The sequence below is a fragment of the Ctenocephalides felis genome, unplaced genomic scaffold (genome assembly GCF_003426905.1).
Source record: "Ctenocephalides felis isolate EL2017-DRISC unplaced genomic scaffold, ASM342690v1 CF-g0.4_SCAFFOLD_03571, whole genome shotgun sequence".
Taxonomy (NCBI): domain Eukaryota; kingdom Metazoa; phylum Arthropoda; class Insecta; order Siphonaptera; family Pulicidae; genus Ctenocephalides; species Ctenocephalides felis.
Window position 1 is genome coordinate 51,056,421 of NW_020539725.1, and position 6,979 is coordinate 51,063,399.

Below are 6,979 nucleotides of genomic sequence, written 5' to 3' on the forward strand. Positions count from 1 at the left end.
TAATTATACTGTTTATAAACTATATTAACTAATTGTCATCTGTCCCTTTGTGCCCCATGGACCGCCAGGGGGCAACAAACCTTCCGGATTTTTTTTTATTTTAAAGAGATTGTATAAAATAATAGCTACATTATTAAACAAATGTGGCATACAAATTTCATGTATTGTGTATAACCTTGATCTGGTATTTCGAAGAAAATATTCATCAGCAGAGGTTGAATAACTACTAATTTTATTTATCTCTTGTAAAATTGCTTACTTCAACATAATTCATGAGTTTACTACTTCTTATTGTTTACACCTCTGCCAATGTAAAGATTTAGATGGTCCCTTTTGCCCCACCCATATGTAGGCTTTTATAAAGGTCATACAAAAAAAAGCTTGATCTTAAAAATAATAATACATCTTACAATTAAATCAACAATTAAATAACGTGTACCTAATTGAAACTTAAAAAATATATACTGGTTTCATAAACTAAATACAAGAGCTCAAATAAAAAAAAAACAATAATGAAAAAAAAACTTTTGGTATGAATTTCCTGATAGTGACGTCGCAAGAATTAAGGTGATGACTGGTTACACAATTTTTGCCTTCTACTTTAAAAAAGTATACTAAAAATGGAATACAGTTGAAACTAGTTTATCCGGACCTCTATTATACGGATTCGCCATTAAACGAACTACCAACCGCGACCAATTTATTTGTATGTACATACCTACAAGTCGAATTTTTGCATGCTTAATTATAAATTAATTAAAGTTTAGTGAAACATTATTCTTCACACATTCGATTATCCGGATTTTCAATTATCCGAATGCCTATCGACAACAATTAATCGGGTTAATCAAGTTTCAACTGTATTTTGCTTTTATTTCAAATAATAAGGATGGACCTTTTTACCCGCGGATCTTTAAGGCCCGCATTACCACCCTATTCCTTGCACTGCTTTATATAGAAACCAAAATCCTTAATTGGGTTTATAGTTTTCATTTTCACTTTCAAAAATGATATCACCAGATAAAAATTTATATTATTATGGTCTACCGACATTATGCATCAGATCACGTAAAATAATACGTTTTTTTAGAATAATATTGCACAAACCAGGCAAAATTACAAATAACATTATGCAGTTTCTAAATAACTATAAACACTGTAAAAAGCAAAAAAAACTAATTATCCAGCTGAGAAAACATCAATTCCATGAGACAATGCAAACTATGTCGTAATACACCACGCACTGCTGGCGATCTATCTTTATTGATCCATATTTCTCGCTCAATTAGACCTCGAATTGATTTTGTTTCTCACGGTTCAGATGGAGAAAGTCAGTAACTGAATAACATATGCGCCAAGATGATTATTTTCTGTTATATAAAACGTCTTTTGTAGAAGATTTACTTAACAATGAGTACAATTAATCTTAAACCGCAACAAATGCATAATTGCTACGTGATTCATAGCGTATAATATAAATAATAACATTCCATAACAATATAAACGTATGGATCATGAGCAATCTTGCACATTGTTTTCTTAATTTAACGGCACTAACAATTTTTATTTTACCTTTGCAGCAAAATGAAGCTTAAATAGAATTAGACCACGATACTAAATTCTCTATAACTAAGTGTAAGTGGCATTTTGTTGGCAATGTGGAAAATCTTCGCTATCTATGTAATCAATCGATTTAGGATTGATGATTATTTAAAATTGATGATAAAATGTTTATTTAAAAAATAAAAATTACGCTGTTTATTAAAATTAATCAATGTGATTTCTAATATACATCATTCGATCAAACTTATTATATTTGTAACTGTATTAAACACATTCCCACGGGAGAGCTCATGATTCCAAACTTTATTGAATATATATTTTAAAATCACTTTTTGTGTCCTATTAGTTTTAGTATTAGTGTTTAGTAAGTTGGTTTAGACCAGTGATTTCCAAAGTAGTCCACATGGACCCACAGCGGTCCAGGACAACATTCAGAGAGCCCACGTCAGCAAAAAAAAATTTCGGGTCCACAAAATGAAAATATGGGTTAATATTTATTTGTTTACTGATATTATACTATCTATAATAAAAAGTCATGTACATTATTCATAAATAGAACTAAAAAGTAACTAAAAATATTTTTCTTTTTATAAAAATATGTAAGTTGTAGCATAAGTAGTAATTCTATTTATGGTCGCATCATGGTTGAGCTGGTGAAAAACCCAATTTGATGACTATTGGAAGGTTTGGTAATACTCTTTGCGTTTTTTGAGGCAGTCAAAGTATTTTCAGTGAAAATAAAGAGCGATTTAATAGTTGTAAAATAGTTATTTCCTTAACAAAAAAATGTAGACTCGGCATCTTTAGCCAGGAGATCAAACTTTACAAAATTGTTGCCAAATGCTGATAATTAAATATTTACTTCCAGCTTACTTTATTTTTTTGTCAATATTTTGCATACAATTAATAATTTGTATACAAGTAATAAACTGATTACTTGAAATATTGAATAATAAACTATACTTAGAAAATTATACAAAGAAATCGATATTGGGTTAATGTGCTGTCCACGGTAATGCCCAAAGGGTCCGATACAAAAAAAAAAAAATTGAGAAATTATAGTTTTGATCATGAACCATCGAACTTGACCATCGCTATGCAAAGTTTAAGTAAAATCGTCAAATTAAATTTTTTCAACAATAAATTGGAAAGAAACGGCCTGGACGACTTCTCAACCACATTGCGACCACTAATTGAATGCATATTAATACTAAAACTTTCACATGTTTATGTTCAAAATCCCAACTGATAACGTTTGAACTTATTAAATTAAATAAACAAAATAATTTCCTAACTGAATATATTGGCCATTGGCCCAGCAATATTATATTTTATGAACAATTCGCGCACAATTAATCTTAATCCGCAACTAATGCAAATTGCGTTTGGTTACAATGGAGCAAATGTATTTGATTATCGCATTTTAAAAAATCTTGAAATATTTACATTAATCATAAGTAACCTTGTGATTTTTTTGGATTTACCTACAGCGATGTTTTTTATTGTGACTCTATGCTAACTCGAACTGCTAATCAAATAAGAATAAGTGCCAAGAAGAAATAATTCAACAAAGTTTATATAGACTTTTTGTAGAGTCTAGAAAATGTGGATGGCACTTAAATAATATTGTGTACTTATAAAACTCAAACATATTATCGATGGTTTGTACTAAAGAGTAAATTAAATATTTCATTTTGTTTCAATTGAGGTAAAAAAATAGGATTTTTAACCTGCCATTAAGTAAAGTACCATTTCTTTAAAAGTTAAATGAAAATATGCATATAATTTAAATATAATAAATTTATACTTGAACATTGGATCTTCGATAAAACTCTAATTTATATTTTATTGTTTTTCAATACATTTAATGTCGTAACCAATATAACGTTAGATCAAAGTTGATTTATTGCTAAGAAGAATAGCGATTCTACTGACATCAAATACATACCACAATATGGTTTATAATGAATCATTTTTTTAATGGAATTTATTTCAACATCACTCATTACAACAGATTCTGAGCCTGAATTAAAAATTGCGGCGTTCCCAACACGAACGAGATACTCATTAAATGGCATTCTTTCTAAATTAGATTTTTTATTATATTTGTATTAAAAAAAAAATGATTTCTACGAAAGTTGCACAAGAATATCTTATGTGACATCTCGTTAATTTATAATAACTGAAGTTTTGACAATTTTTTTTGCTTGTTTTGTTAATAAACCTCATCTCATAATTGCATCAGATCATACTGTTAGGTAATTTAAAGATGCAATAAATATCAAAACTGTTTCTTGGTAGTTTTTTTAGTTAAACTGGCTGTGCGTTACAGAATTTGTTTCACGGTCAGTTAATTATAAAACAGTTATACTAATTAGTAATAGGTTAACCTATTATGTTTATATAACTTAAATTATTATGTTGATGTATCTTTTTTGAAAAATGTATATATAGACTGCTTTTGCGGATCTGCTAACATATCTGGCAACGGATGAGCAAAAAATAATTCGCCCATAATTAAATAGACATCAAAACATAAGCTACAACTTTGCAATCAATTTAAAATACCTAATAATAATTATATGCTTGAAAAGAATTAAATTTGCAATTAATTTCCAATTTACAAAATCCATGCGCACCAACGATTATCAATAATATTGTGAAAAGTTGATTTGTGCTGGAACTAAAGGATGTTTATTTAAATAAAAAAAGGCAGAACGTTGACCGACACATCTTTAACCAAAAATTGCAATGAAAAATTAATAATTCCAAGTAAAACTATCCATAGTAAAATTACAACTTCTAAATTCAAAATAAATTTAGTATGTTGCCCCCATGTCTTTTTTCTCTGATAATAAATAATTGAATTTTCCAATGATATGACTGATCACGATTTAGACATGTGTTCATCTGTATACAGTTCATTTTACTCCCACGTCATGATCATCGACATCAAAATGCAAGGCACGTCAGTTTGGTAAAAAGTGACTGATACAAAATGAAATAAACTTTTGGAAATACCACAAACCTGAACCCGAGTCTTCCATTTGTCATTCTTTCCGAGTAAATATGGTCGACCACAGTCTTACCAGTCACATTAAGAAAAGTTATTGAAGAAGTTTTAGTCTGACTAGCATATTTGAGGAATTCAGATGTACATAATTTTAAAATTCACAAAATAATAATGCTGGAAAATAAAATGTATATCTAAAACGGTAACCTTCTAATATGACTTCTATTTAGGGACCAAGAAGTGGATTTCCACTTTTGTTCCGAATTTTTTTGGAAGAAACATTTGCGCCTGATTCAGGTTTGCTTTCCTGGATTATTTAGAATTATTAGAATTAGAATTATACTTATTAACTCCCCACAGGGTAAGTTATTGTAATGGGCCGAAAATTGAAATTGAAAATTTTTACATTTCTCGACGTTTTGAAGGTTTCTGAACATTTTGGCATACCTCAGAAAAAATGGATGTGTGTGTGTGTGTGTGTATGTATGTATGGATACAAATTTCCAGTCACGTTTTCGGGCGCACCGATCAACCGATTTGAATGGTTAAAAAATAATTCGATTCCTCTTGGTAAGGAGAAAGCTGATTAGTTTCTGGCAAAGGCAGGTCCAGCCGTTTCGGAGATACGGAGCAAAGAGTGCAGAAAATAGGAAATCGAGTTTTTGAGAGAACGGAGTATCCGATTTGAATGATCTAAAAAACATTCAATTAGTAATGATTGGGAGAAGTGTTTATTAGTTTTTGGCGAAGGCAAGCCCAGCCATTTCAAAGATACGGAGCTAAATACGTAAAAAATGGCAGTTTTTGAGAGAACTGAGCGTCCGATTTAAATGATTCAAAGAACTTTCTGCTGTATTAACAAAATAATTGATTCAGTTTGCAATTCAGACAATATTAGACAATGTCATAATAATAATAATAATCTATTTGAAAACATTCAGTATTCCTCGAACATTTCGTTACGGTACGGGAAATTCCAGCAATTTGCCTTAAGGCACGATGCCATACACCCAACTAGTTTTCCGATTGAGATCATCTCGGTTGAAGTTAGATTATAGTATTCAAAGATAAATAAGATAACAGATTCGAACGCTGACAAACAAAATATTTCAGCAAGTCCAAATAATATTTGAGCAAGTCTTTTACAAAGGTGCAAATTTATCATTCGTCAGTACATATTTATTTTGTACTGTCAACATACGAACCATCTCACTCAGTTGCCCATGTTAATTTATTAAAACGATTATCGGTTGAAGTTGAGGAGCGCAAAGAAATGACAGCAACACTGTGACAGTGTCGCCTGATTTCACCTGATATTTTACCCACATGTTCAAGAGAACATCATAACTGCGAGATGAATCTTCTGTAATGCCATACGACATATATAATAAAAACCAAACTGGTTTCTGACGCGGTGGGCACAGGTCCGCAAATATATGTTTCGAAAAAACAGTGGAGGAGTTAAATGACTTTTTAATAATAACAGAATTAGAAAAAATTGAAACGACTGCAGACAAAAACTGAAAAAAAAAATGCGGATAAATAGTAGTGGTGGAGCAATAGATATTGAGCTAGCACACTCAATTTGAACAAAACCAACTTTTGAATGCTGAACTCGATTTTCCCAAAACTCTGAATTTTGAAGCTTTATTTGTCATGATTATTCGTGAGATAAATATACAAATTCAATTTAATTTAGACAAGAACATCAATAGGTCATAGACCTGATATACCTTTGAAATATAGAATTGATAGACGAAATAAAAGTAGATACTTCAGGTAGATAGAAGTTTTAGATAAATCATTTATTACATGGAGAAGTTTATGTTTTCGACAGAACATCCGGCAAGCTAATTTTATGTTCATTTGGTGTTTCAAGTCACTATCTGTATTATTTGATACTGATATTATAAAAGAAACATTTGTGAGCCGAAATTTGACCATTCCTCGTCGTTAAAAAAAAATGAAAAAAAAACGGTTTGAAATAATGAACGGCGCTATTTCTGCATTGATCGTAGAATTTAGTGATAGGAAAACCTTTGTTCTCGAAATAAACAGTTGAACTTTTTTTTCTAAACACCTAAATCTCAATTCTCGTTGATTGTCTCGATTATTTAAATTTTTTCTGATTAAATATATTTTTTAACAGCAATCAGAACCTTACGTCCTATAAGCTGTTGAGCTTGAACTTCTCCTTACTTTGTATTCTTAGATGGCAATCCGATGGTTTCGCCCATATTTGATGTTTTTTTATTATTAAATTTTTTTGATGGGGTTGACATTTTCTTTGGTGCAGCAATGGCGGATTAAGGTCTATTTTTACTTGAAAACATTGCCATTTATATTTTCAAGTAAAAATCGTTGTCACTACTGCCTGACAAGAAGCTGTTCGAAGTGGTTATC